The sequence below is a fragment of the Macrotis lagotis genome, chromosome 4, assembly GCF_037893015.1.
Source record: "Macrotis lagotis isolate mMagLag1 chromosome 4, bilby.v1.9.chrom.fasta, whole genome shotgun sequence".
In the NCBI taxonomy this organism is placed as follows: Eukaryota; Metazoa; Chordata; class Mammalia; order Peramelemorphia; family Peramelidae; genus Macrotis; species Macrotis lagotis.
Genome location: NC_133661.1, coordinates 59,909,057 through 59,923,708, shown reverse-complemented (window position 1 = coordinate 59,923,708; position 14,652 = coordinate 59,909,057).

Genomic DNA, 14,652 nt, shown 5'->3' with positions numbered 1-14,652 from the left:
GTTGTGATATGTCATACAGAGGATAAGTGCTAGAGACAGAGGAAAATCAGCTTAGAATGGACAAGACAGAGGAAGAGTTGGCCCTTTTTCTTTGGATGGGATTGAATTTGGGCTTTAAAGGGGAAAATAATCTAGTCAGGGTGACGATGATGAGGACAGGGAATGAACTTTGTTTTGTTGGTTTATTGATTTTTAAAGGCAATGCAGTGCAATGGATAGAGAGCCAGACTCCAAGTCAGAGAGGTATGAGCTCAAGTCTTGCCCCAATATACAATTGTTATGAAACCCAGGTAACTTCCTACAACTCTAAGTTGCAAAGCAGTGGCCAAGCAGCATTGGGAGAGGGAGTCTCTTCACTCTTCCAAAAGTTGCTTCTTTTTCCCTTTTAAAGCCATTACTACTGATGTTGTTCAACATTACTGCTTATTTAGTTCAGTTCAATAAATATTTATTAAGAATCAACTATTTTTGGTCACTGTGCTTAGTCCTTTGATGCAAGTAATAGAGAGAGAGAGAGAAAGAGAGAGAGACAGAGAGAGAGAGAGAGAGAGAGACAGAGAGAGACAGAGAGACAGAGAGACATAAAGACACACACAGAGAGAAGGATGGGAAGGAAAGAAAGAAAGAAAGAAAGAAAGAAAGAAAGAAAGAAAGAAAGAAAGAAAGAAAGAAAGAAAGAAAGAAAGAAAGGAAGGAAGGAAGGAAGGAAGAAAGGAAGAAAGAAAAAGAAAGAAAGAGGAAGAGTGAAAGAGAGGAAGGAAGGAAGAAAGAGTGAAAGAGAGGAAGGAAGGAAGGAAGAGACAGAAAGAGAGAGAAAAAGAAAAAAAGGAAAGACAGTCCCTGCCCTGAAGGAGCTTACAGTCTATTGGTGGAAGAGAACACACACAAAAGAAAGTTGAAAGGTTTCCCCTCCAACCCAAATGAACTTTCATTTTTAACAACAAAAAAAATTACACAAAAATAAGCCAATAGTAACCAAGTCTGACAGTGCATAATCCATTCTAATCTTATAGTTCCCTACTACCCTAAAAAGGAAGGGTGATATAGCATCTTTTCTTTTGGGGGAAAAAGAATATTTATTGAAGTTAATCTGAATTCATCTCTTTCCTGCTTATGTCTTCATTTACTTTATGGTGATCTTCGAATAGTTCATTCTTTTGAGTTTGCTTTTTTTTCCATATATCTTTCCAGGTTTCTCCCAATTTCTTAGGTATAATTTTTTTCAGTCATTGCCCTAATTAATGGGAACTCACTTTGTTTCCAATGTTTTTGCTGTAATTATTTTGCTATATAGGTGATCTTATTTTCTGTTATTGATGTCTCTGGAGTATGTGAAATGTAGTGAAATCACTGGATCAAAAAGTATGAACAGTTTAGTGACTTTTTTCCTATATTTTGTTGACTTTCCAGTAGAGCTGGTTTGATTCAGTTCCACCAACAATAGATGAGTGTCCATCTTCCCACAATTCCTCCAATGTGAATTACTAGGCAGTTAAGTTGTCATTGTTTTAATCATGCATTGCAAGATGGTGGATATGAAGGAAAACTTCAGAATTGTTTTAATTTGCTTTATTCTTATATAATTAGTGATTTAGAGCATTTTGCAAGTTTTCTGATCTTTTCTTTTAAAAGCTATTGATATCAGATAGCTAGGTGGTATAGTAGATAGAGAGCACTGACCCTGGATTCAGGAGGATCTGAGACACTTAACAAATACCTAGCTGTGTGACCTTGATCCAGTCACTTTAACCCCATTGTCTTAAATTAAAAAAAAAGAAAAAAGCTATTGATATCAATTTAGTTTTCAAACATGTACCTTTCTCTTTTATTGAGGGAGGGCTAGTCTTTGTAAAAAAAAAGCATTAGAAAGGCAGAGAGTAAGACATTTAGTAAAAATTAACAATACTTTAACCAAATCTGGAAGAATGTATGATTTTCCATACCCATAGAGAAGGAAGAGAGGAACATTTTGTAAGTTGCCAGTGTAGGAAAATAAAGCAAAGCAAAACATTAAATCTGGGTGATCTAGATTCAAATTCCCATTCTGTTATTTACCATATATATAGTCTTGGAGGAGTCACTTCCATTCTTTGTCCCTAGTTTCCTCATCTGCAAAAGGATCATATTTCAAAGGGAATGGTGAATTGTCTTCCTCCAATAATGAAGTTGTTTCCACTGGTTTAACAGGAGCTGGTTTCCAGATTGCATTCATCTTGAAGATTCCTACACCTCAGAAATAACTCCCCAGGCCTTTTCTACTGGCTCATTTATAAATCTGTGTTGTGTGTCCATGAATAGCTGAGGAAGTGATTCAAACCGGCAGGGCTGAGGGTTGTTCTAGTCACCAGTGAAATTAGGAAGGCACACATGGAGCCATTTTAACAAAACTTCATTTCTCATGTTTTCTCAAGTGTTTAAGAGAATTGTAGCTGATCAAGAAAACTACAAAGACCTGTTTCACTGACTGGGGACCTGTGAAAACCTACCCCCCCCCACCTTGCCACATTCCTTCTCTGTATTACCATTTTCTTAAGACTGTTATGCATATACACAAACATATGTGTGTAAGTATATATATATATATATATTTATATATGGATGGATACATATAGAATATCACAATATATGTATATCAGTATGTTCATATACATATAGACACTTGCATATATATTGAGTACATTATATATACCATATATGAATATATTTATTGATATTCACTTTTTTAAAGGAGAAGAGAAAGACCATATGTAGAACCTACATTAGAAAATCTTCTTAATATCACAAGCACTCTGTTCAGACCATTTGGAAGATACATTATCTAGGATAAGTATTAACAGAAGGGCCTATCACAGAAATGTTACCCAAACTACCACCTTTTATTAAGCCCTGGGGACACCTTAAAACCATCACATTACTCTGATGGCTGAGACCCGTACGCCTGTTTTCCCTGAATGAAACATGTTTGAATGTAACATGAAAGAGACCTGGCTTAACCTTAGCATTAAAATATGAGGAGGACGCCCTTAATGGCAGTGCCAGATTGAAAGAAACATTCTAACCTCGGCAGACTCCCAGATTCCGGAATAAGGCCCTTCGGATCAGTGTCAGCCTGGCTTGGAGCTGCCAGATGGTAGGGAGAGGAAGAAGGGGGAGGAATGTCAGCGGAGGGAGTCAGTGCTCCCTGCCATTCCCTTGCAGAAGGCAGATGCACCCCTGCCAGGTCCTCCCCCAATTGGAGAAGCCGTATGATCTGGCACCATGACTATCAGACTATCTGGATTCCAGTTCCTGTTTTGTCACTAACTAGGTGTGTGACCTTGGACAGGTTGCCATGTCCCTTGTCCTCTTCTGAAAATTGAGATTGTTTGTATTGGGATCATAGGTTTCCAAGTTGAAAAGTACCTTAGAGATCATCTAGTATGGCCCCATCATTTTATAAGTTGAAAAAAAAGCCTTGAGAAATAAAGTGACTTGCCGGTTGTCAATGCAAAACTAAATTCAAATTCAGGTCTTTGGAGACCAGATCCAATATGCCTTTTCACTATGGTAAGTTGCCTTTTTAAGACCTTTAAGTCTTTTCCAAGTCTAGGACACATTGTCTTTGAGAATTCAAAGTTCGGTTTATTTTTAAGACACTCACATGCCTCAAAGTAGAAAATGCCAATCAAATACTCTATTAATAAATATTTATACTTTCCATACATGTAATAACAAGTTAGGTCCTGTAAAGGTATTGCATATGGTTCCTGCTCAAAAGAAGACCACAATGTAGAAGATGGGATAAGGTGCACAAGTTTAAAACTGCTAACATTACAGGGATATACTTCCTTCTTAACATTTGGCAGTAGGGGCAGTGCTTTGAATTCCAAGGTAGAGAGTTCACTGTGACCTGAGGTGGTTATGGAAGGAATGGGAAACATGATGAAGGTTAAGAGTTGGGTTTGATGTCTAATTTTGTACAGTCCCTTGCCAACAGTGTGCTGATGGCTCCCAGAATTGTTCATTTTTTTTTCAGTGTGAGCATTTATACCTCAGAAATCACAAACACAAATCAGGGTTTGGTGTTTTGTTGATTGTCTAGACTGAAGAACGTGATGGAGAAAATGTTAAAGCAAATTAAACTTAAAAGTGTGCTATTTGTACATTTGAGGGGAGGGTAGAGAGTTGGTTGTTAAACATTCACCAGCAACCCCTTGCTTGGGGCTCTGTTATTCTATGATTTCACAGACATGTAGGTGGCACAGAGGTTAGAACACCAGGCCTGAAGTCAGGAAATCTTGAGTTCAGATTCAAACACATTGACTTACTAGCTGTGTGACCCTGGCAAGTCATAGTTGCTTCAGTTTCCTCATCTGTAATATGAGCAGGAATAGCAAATGGTAAATCATTCCAGTAGTGAAAAATTCCAAATGGCATCCCCAAAAGTGGTACATGACTTAAATGAAAAGACACATCCCTAAGAGTTCACCTGATTGACCAAGACCTAGTTTGGTAACAACTTCTCTAGAGCTGTGAATCTAAATTTATAATCCTCCCCTCTCCATTTTTTTTTAGGTTGAGAGATTGATGACTAGTGCTAGAATCATTTTTTTTTAAGTGGAAAATTCACTGTTACTTGTTAAAAACAAAAATGAAAAACCACCACTCCTCCCCACTCCCAGTGCAGCCTTGGTTTGAATCTCTGTCTTGCATCTGGAGACAACAATTTTATTTTATAAGAACTAAACATTCTCTAGATATTTGGCTGAATTTTTACTGAAATGACTGGAGAATGATTTCAGCTTCACATATTTACTGTTTTTGTCATTGTTGTTCATCATTTCATTCATATCTGACTCTTCATCACCCCATTTAGAGTTTTCTAGGCAGATACTGCAGTAGTTTGCTATTTCTTCCAGCTCATTTTACAGTTGAGGAAATTGAATCAAACAGAATTAAGTGACTTGCGTAGAGCCACATAGCTAGAAGGTATCTGAAGTCAGATTTGAACTCAGTAAGATGAGTCTTCTAGATTCCTGGCTTGGCACTCTATTCACTACAATAGCCAGCTGTCCCTCACATATGTATGAATAGAGTGAAAAAAAGCTTGATAATGAAAATCACAGCCTAAATGACTTCCTTCAACCCAGATGAATCCTGCAGACCCATCTTGTTCTAGCCCCTTGAAAAGAAGAACTGGTCACCAATTTTGCCAAGGCAAACAGGCAACTTCCAATGTTCCCAGAGTGTTGATCTCCTCTGATCTCTTCCCTGAATCTCATTTTCATTTAAGCATGTATAATTAGTCACCTTTTGAATTTCCATAGTAATGATTGGTCATCTGAATTTTCAAAGTAATAATAATGAAGGTAACAAATAGTTAACTTTGGTATAGTTAATATATGAAAATTCTATGTATGTAATAATAAAACAACACATACTAAAATAATAATAATAATAATAATAATAATAATAAAAATTAACATAGATTTAAAATATATTATCTGATTGATTCTCCCAAATGCCTTCAGTTGGTTACTATTGTTAATCCCAGAAAACTGAGGAAGAGAGAAATAAAATTGTTAAGGGTCTCACAGCTAGTAAGAGTCTGGGTTAACAGGATTCAAATTCAGGTCTTTCTGACCCCCAGACCCTGAACTCTATGCACTATGATGATCTGCCACATCTAGGGCCCTTCCTAAGCCTCAGGAGGGAAGGGTCCAGACCTTCTACTTTGTTTTACTAGCCTAGACATATGTGGAAAGTGAGAACAACAGCAGAAGAGTTGAAGAGCTGTGTTGGGCAGGCTACAAGACAGTGTGTAATAAAGTACTAAATCAATGTTTGCTCCAGACAATAAGCTCTACAAGGACTGTGATGATTTGGTCCAATTCAAGAGAACACGGAGAAAGACGCAAAGACATATAAGAATCCGTCTTTGCCCTTGAGGAGTTTGTAGTCTCCTAGAGTAGATAAGTTTATAGAAAACTGGAGTCTGAGGCAGAGTATACCTGACATATGAGAGACCCTATTAATGCTCTAAAGTCTGAGAAACCTCTAGTAACTGAACTGGGAGGGTGGGGGCAAATCAGGAAAAGCTCCTTCATGGAGGAGGTATCATCAAAGATGGGTCTTGATGGATGGATAGGATTCCAATGGTCAGTATTGTTGAGATGTTTCAAATTTCAGGTGCATTTAAACCATCATCATCACCACCACCACCACCATCATCATCATCGTCATCATTGTCATCATCATAACAAACAACTCCTTAAGGATTACAGAACACATTACATACAATTGAAGAAGGAAATGGAAAAGGACTCCAGCGTTTTTACCAAGGTATCCCAGATGGAATCCCAGAGTCAATCAGACATAATTGAAGATGACTGAACAAGAAAATTACATATATTTATTTCATTTATTCTCACAATAACCCTTGGGTGTTTTTTACAGATAAAAAATTGGAGGAGATAGAATTTAAATGACTAACACAGGGTCATACAGCTAATAAGTATCTGAGGCCATATTTGAACTCATTGCCTTCCTGACTTTAAGCTCAGCATTCTATCCACTGCCTTCATAGCACATAGAGAATGTTATGGACAAAAGTAAAATGACAAGAGAAGAAAGGAACAATTTCAGGAAATGGTGACTAGCCCAGTTTGTCATGGAAGATCCCAGGATCAGCTATTCATACTGTAAGGGACCTGAGAGTGATCTCAGCCAATATGATAATTTTATAGATGAGAAAACTGAGGCACAGAGGTAAAGCCATTCACCCGAAGCCATTCAGCCATTCAGTGGCAGAATTAGGATTCAAACCAAGGACCAGAAGGTCCTGCAGGTCCCATTGTTCTCTAAATCAATAACACCAGATCCAATCCTCTTTTCACATTGTAGGATGCGATTAGAAGATTGGTGAGAGATAATATTGAGGATTCGGGATCAAAGCATGGATCTGAGAAAGAACATCTAGCTGGACATAGATCATGAGTTCTTTGAAAGCAGGGACTACCTTTTATCTTTCTCTTTATCTCCAAGGTTTAGGTGCTTAAGAGTTGTCTATTCAATGATGCCTGGAAAAGGCACTAGTTCTAGAGTCAGAAACCCTGAGTTCAAATCATGATTCTGATGCTTACCCCCAAGTGACTTAATCTGACTTGGGCAAGTCATTTGAATGTCCTTACCTGTAAAGTAGGGCATTTATAATTCTTGAATTCAGTTTTAGCACAATGACCCTGTGGGGGCAGCAATGTATGTAAATGAATTCGAGTGAAGAATGCTGAGAGAGAGAGAGAGAGAGAGAGAGAGAGAGAGAGAGAGAGAGAGAGAGAGAGAGAGAGACAGAGAGAGAGACAGAGAGAGAGAGAGAGAGAGAGACAGAGAGAGACAGAGAGGGAGAGAGAGAAAGAGAGACAGAAAGGGATAGAGAGAGGAAAAGAGAGACAGAGACAGAGATAGACACAGAAAGTCAGAGACAGACAGAAAGATATATAGACAAAGAGACTAAGAAAACCAGAGAGATAGAGACAGAGCAGAGAGAGAGAGAGAAAAAGAGATTAAGACAGAGACAGAGATAGACAAAGAGACAGAGTGAGACAGAAAGTCAGAGAGAAAAAAACAAAAATGGAGAAACAGAAAAAGATTGAGACATAGGAAAAGAAATTAAGAGATAATTGTAGAAGTACAGGCAAGAGATGCAAAGGGCATTGGGAAGGGAAAGAAAGGGGGTAAATGTGTGAGATATTGTGGGGGGGGGGGAACTTATAGGAATTGGCAAATGTATCTATGAGTGCATCTTTACTGATCTTTAGATTAAACCTGGAGATTGGAAATGGAACATGTGGGGTCAAAATTAAGCGGATGAATTGGTTTGATGTGGGAGTAGGGGAGGGGGAAGCTGCCCTACTCTCTTTCTGTACTTCTTTCTTTCCTTCTGCTTCCTCTCTTCTCCCAGGCAACCTGCCCCCCCCCCCCCCCCAATCCCCAGACTCCCATTCTTACTCTCAGTAGGCAGCCAACTAATCCTGGCTGAGGCACTGGCTGATAACTAAGGTTTTAGCTGATAATGGCTCAAGACCTGGTGACCCCTCTAGGGGCATTAGCATTTTAAAAGGAGACTCTGGAAGGCTAAAAAGCCTTTGGAGACACCATTAGAGATCTTGGTGGAATAGCAGGCAGTGAGAGTGATATTTAGGGAGCATGGTATCTCCTTTGTCAATTTGTAAGGGCAACCTTGAATATGATAGGTAAAGAACTGCAAGCTGGTTTGTGAAAGGGGAAGAAAGACAATGAAGGAAGGTATGACTCTAGTTGCCCTTCCCATCCCTGTTAACCCACTCTTTGTTATAGCTACTGCCAGGAGATAGGGTCTGGAGTATGTTACCTCTACTCACACCCATCCCAAAGCACTCTTGGGATATTCAGTTTAAAGAAAGGAGGAAGACTCAGAATGATAACTTGCTTATGGATACAGTCTTGAGGAGATAAGAAATAGTTCATACAATAGAGTCTTGTCTGTCTTCTTATGGGTCTAAGACCATGGGGAAGGGGGCTTTAACTCAGAAGGGTGTGGACTAATATAAATATTTATAAGAATTTAGTGGTTATATCAGAAAGATACTCTCATCACCTTCCCATCCTCCAAGAAAGAACCCATTTTTCCCTGATATTCATTCCAATACTTCCCCTCCAGCACCCTTGGGCAAAACTAGTTAGAGTTACATCACCCTCCAAAATGTTATGACTTTGAGAATCAGGAAGGGTGACCTACAAACAAGCCCTCCCATACCCTAACAGGTTAATGAATCACAAATTGGTCAAACTTCTCCTCTGTGATAGATATTGAAAATAAAAAAGACAAAAGGGAATCGATTCTATTCTTAAGGAGAATAATTCTAATGGGGGAGAAAAATAGAATACCACCTTTGGAAAAATTTTCCAAAAATCTGACAATGTGACAGGAAAAAGAGAATCCACAAAGAAACCAGTAGTATGACAAGGAGCATGGAATGGTAGATTGAGGTCCAGTTCTCAATAACCTTTTTCTTTTTAAGGGAGTCATGGAAGACATTTATTTATTTATAGTTTGGTTGGTTTTTGCAAAACAATGGGGTTAAGTGACTTGCCCAAGGTCATGCAGCTATGTAATTATGAAGTGTCTGAGGCTGGATTAGACTTAGGTCCTCCTGACTCCAGGACCAGTATTTGATTAGTGTATATTGGAATCTTCACAGAATATACAGCTGTCTATTAATGATATAACCAGAGTTGAATAGATTATCAAAGGGCAGAAGCTAGCTACCCTTCAATATGCTCTTAACTTAATCTGTCACTTTGAGTAAACCACTTCCCTTCTTCAGAGAGCAAATGAGAGAGTTAGACTGGATGATCTCAAAGCTTGTGATATCCTTGACCTTGCAGAGTTTGAGGATCTTTAGTAAGTATGGTCATCTCTATCCATGCCAATGACTCAGCTGCCTAATAGTTAAGGCAGACTTGGCCTTAAATAAATAGTCAAGAACCATCTACTATGTTATGCAGAAAAGTGAGTTGAGTTTCCTCACCTATGTTGCCTTTAACATATAATTGGTTGAGAAGAGAACCCTAAAAACCACTAAACTTCAGAATTTAAGCCTAGGAGAAGTATTTTCCTGGATTCCCATTGAACATCTAATTGGATAATCAAATAGTCTTTATTATTACTCAGAATTTTTCTCATCTCTGTCCCTTAGAGTTCATTCTAGTTCATTTGTAAGGAAAGGGGATAAGGCCCTCTGGTGATGGTTGCAGGTTCAGGATGTCCTAACATTTAGTCACTGTAACTCTTTGAGTGATCCAGGAGTGGATTAGACTAACTGGGAGATGTAGGTTCCCTGTTTCTGGAAGTTTTAGAGCAATGGTTGAATGACCCCTTGTCGAGGCCCTGTAATGAGGACTCTTCTTCATGAAAAGGTTGGAAGAAAACTCTCTGAAGTCTCATCCAACTCTGAAATTCTGTGATTCCACATCTGCAAGGCAGCTCCTTAATAGACTTTAGATTTTTTTAAGTGGCAAGTAATTAAAGTTCATTTCTTCGTTGAGGAAGGGGTGTCCCTGAGATGTCGGACAGTAGAATTGGCACTTTTGTGTGTAGTGCGACCCATGAAGCAACACCTCTCAGCTCTGAATGGACCACAAAGGGGCTGGAGGGTTAATTTGAATCATTTTCGACTTTTTTTCTCATGTACTTCCTATCTATTTGGCATCTCATCATTAGCAACACCCACTGAGTTGTACAATACTGCAGGCAGAAAACCCACCTCCTGTCTTTGAAGGTCTCCTTCTTATTACTACACTCAGCTGGTCATATAGCCTGTAACACATTCTCAAAGAACCGCCTTCTTCCTTATCCTCCTTTCACATCCCTTTGGAATAGCCATTTCAAGAAAACTTAACAGTCTTCTTTCTTCATCTCTATCAAGATCTGAGACCTCACAGCTCCCGGCACGTTTGATATCTTCTCCTTCTCTCCCTCTCTCTCACCCCCCTCCTTTTCTGACTGGCAGAGAAATTGGAATCAGGCTCAAACACATAACGAGATTAATGTGGTAAAGACAAGCATGTACAACAGAGTGGAATCGATGCTTCTGCCCTTTGATAATCTATTCAACTCATTTGGTTACATCATTAATAGACAGCTGTGTATTCTGTGAAGATTACAATATACATTAATCAAAGATGTGGTACGGTGAGAGTTGAAAATTTATGCTTCCCCTTTTGTGTAGCAGCAGGAAAGGTCTCTTGGTTTGATTTTAGAGAGCAAAAAATTTTGACATAAAAAGAAAACAGGCCATAATCAAATTCCAAGTCTAAGAATATTAAAATAAAATAGTGGCCATGATGGTATGCCTTTGTGGGAGGAGATTTCAGAATACAGAGGAAAAAGAACCAGCTCAGAATATCTGGCCACCAGAAGCCAGGCCACCTCCCAAGGGATTTGTTTATGAAAATGGAATTATTAATTTCAGAAAATGCTTCTAAAACACACCAGAGGGAAACTAAAATGGCAGATCATGAAACTGACTGTGCTATTGTGAAAAGAGCACTGGACTTAGGGGTCCAAAGACCTAGGTTTAATCTTGCCTCTTCTTATTAGCTGTGTGATCTTCTTAGGTCTTGGTTTGTTTTTCTATAAAATGATGGCATAGAACTTAGGCAAGTCATTGAACCTGAATCTTAATTTTCTCATCTGTAAAATGAAAGAGGGGGCTAGAAGACTCTTAAGGTTCCTTCTAGCTCTAAATAGGTACAAATCACTTTTTAGCCAATATTCCATTTGGAGAGAGAGAGAGAGAGAGAGAGAGAGAGAGAGAGAGAGAGAGAGAGAGAGAGAGCATTTACTCTATTTGTGGGTTCATTCCTGGGGATAATAGCTGCACAGTTATGTAAATAGGAAGTAGAATGAAACTCAGTCTGCTAAGATGCAGGGCCCAAGGCTTGGAAGAACATTACCTCAGGGGGAGTCATATGCTGCTTTCAAAGATCTCTTGGTTCCTCTTCTAACTCATTCCTTATAAAAATCAGACTGGAAAAAGGCTTTTTATTTTTATTTATTTTTTATTTTATTTATTTTGTGTGTGTGTGTGTGTGTGTGTGTGTGTGTGTGTGTGTGTGTGTGTTGTGTGTGTGTGTGTGTGTGTGTGTGTGATGAATCAGAGGCCCTTCTCTATGACTGTCTTTGTGATCTTTGGGAGTAATTTTCCTTCTGAGGTAAAATAAAAGGGTTGATGAGGTGATTATTTCTAATGTTTTTATTTATCTAGTAAAAGGATTTAGAGCTAAAAGGGACCAAAAGAAACAACCAGAATGGTGATCCCATTTATAAGAATATATTAGAATTCAGCTTATGATGATGATGATGATGATGATGATGATGATGATAATGACCACATGGGAGTGACCTTGTCATAAATCACAATCCCAAATTCTCCATCTCTAATGCCTACCACTTGTGTAACCCTTGGGAAGTCAGTTCACCTGTGAAGGGCCTCAGTTTCCTCATCTGTAAAGGGGGATTGGACCACTTGAGAGCTTAAGCCCCTTCTAGCTCTAACTCTGTGATCCCATCCTAGACCAGTGATGGAGAAAAATGAATTAACTTGTTGTACACATTTTTTGACAAGGTCTAGAGGCTTCAGGATCTTATGAACTCTTCATGCTCAAATAGCTTTCTGCACTTCTCCCTGCCCAAGGGCTTTGTCAAAGTCATATTGTGCTATAGGTCTGATGAAAAAAAGCTCCCCCTGTGATACCATTAAATAGATATCAGGTAAGAAAAAGGAATTACCTCAGTAGAAGGAAAAGACAGAGGGGAAGATCGGATCGCTGGGGAAAAATGAGAGGGGGAGGAGAGATAGAGTGTCTGACAGGCAATATTTTCAAGGTGAAATTGCAAATAACAAAGGTTCATGGATTCTGGTAGAGAAAGGTAGAAACTCGAGATAATTCTTATTTTCAAGGAAAGTTTACTTCAGAGTCAAACCCAGAGTTCAAATCCTGACCCTTTAGTTGCTGTTCAGTCTTGTCCAACTCTTTGTGACCACTTTTGGAGTTTTCTTAACAAAGATACTGGAGTAGTTTGCCATTTTCTCCTCTCGCTCATATGACAGATGAGGAAACTGAGGTAAAAATGATTAAGTGAATGACCCAGAATCACACAGCTACTAAGTTTCTGAGGCCAGTTTTGGAGTCAGGTCCTCTTGATTAAAGACCTGGTGCTCCATCTAGCTTCCCTATCATTAGTCTAGGGAACTCTTAGAAGGAAATTTCCTCTAACAGTTCAGTTCAGTTCAGAACTTTCTTTGCAATTAGAGAATTGCCTGATGCATTGAGACCTTAAGTGACTTGCCCAGGATCAGACAGTAAGTGTGTATTAGTGGCAAGGTTTGATTTCAGATTCATATGGTTTTGAGGTCAGTTTCCTGATACAATCAACACTATCTTGATATAATTGGGGTTAAGAGGGAGTTGAGAGTCTAGTTTGAAGACTTGCTTTGGGACATGTTATTTTAGTAGGAGATGAGATATAGTTATAGATCTTGTTCTCCATTTCTAAATTCTGTTTGACCTTTAATAATCTTTTTAAAAAATTTATTTATTTAAGGCAATGGGATTAAGTGATTTTCCCATGGTCACACAGCTAGGCAATTATGAAGTGTTTGAGTCTGGATTTGAACTCAGGTCCTCCTGACTCCAGGGCTGATGCTCTATCCACTGTACCACCTAACTGCCCCTTTAATAATCTTTTAATTGTTAATCTATTAACCAATAAGCATTTATTAAGTAGCTACTATATGTAAAGCACAGTACCAGTAAGCCCTGGAGAGACAAAGGCAAAAACCATAGTCTCTATGCTGAAGGAGATTATATTCTATAAAGGAATATGTCATGGATGTATCTACAAAACAAACATAGGGCCATTTGGGGGAGTAAGCATTAGCAACTGAGAGAAGAGGGTGTCAGAGAAGGATTCATGTAGGAAGTGGTGCTTGAATTGAACCTTGAAGTAAGTTAGAGACTACAAAAAACAGAAATGAGGAAGAAATACATTCCTGGCAAGTCAGCCAAGCAAACTATAGGTATAAACAGGAGATAAGATTGTGAATGAATGAAAGAATGAATGAGTGAATAGATGAATGAATGAATTGAATGAAAAAAGCATTTATCAAGTATTTACTATATATGTGCATATAGTCAATCTAGATAGAGTAGACCATGAGAGATACTCTCCAATCAGGAGAGCACAGGGTCCAGATGGAAGTTCTAGAACCAAAAGGGTTAAGTCCTCTAGGACCTGTCTATGGTTGAAAGATGGCAGTCTAGAATTATGAGGAAGAGAAAGAAGGCCAATTTAGTTGAATCATAGATTGTGTGAAGGAGAATAACCAAAGACTCAACTATGGAATATTTCCTTGGTGTATTTCCTGGGCAAAACTTTTCTCTTGTATAAGACTGGATCTGTTCAAGAATTTCATGAATTTTGCTAAACAAACCAAATAACTTGAGAAATATATGAATATATTGATATTGCCTACATACAGAATAAATATAAATACAGAATATATATAGAATAAAATAAAAATAGGTACAAGGATATTCCTTTTAATTGAGAGGGGGCTGATTGTCTTTTATGTTTTAATCTTTCAGCAATGTTTCCTTGAATTACAAGGTAGCATACACATTGGATACAGCATATAGATGTAATGTGGTGTGGTGTGGTGTGGTGTAGTGTGGCGTGGTATGGTATGGTCTGATGTGCTGTGGTGTGATATAGTGTGGTGTGGTGTGGTGTGGTGTGGTATGGTCTGATGTGCTGTGGTATGATATAATGTGGTGTGGTGTGGTGTGGTGTGGTATGGTCTGATGTGCAGTGGTGTGATATAGTGTGGTGTGGTGTGGTGTGGTGTGGTGTGGTGTACTTCATAGCCCTGTGACCCTTAACTCTCTTTGCCTATATTTTTTTCAACCATAAATTGAGATGAAGAAGAAAAATAACAAACCACTCCAATATCTTTGCCAAGAAAATCGCAAATGGAGTTAGAGTCAGAAACAACTGAACAACTAAACACATGTATATAATATAGAATAAATAGATATGTGGTATATAGAATGTGCATACACACACACACA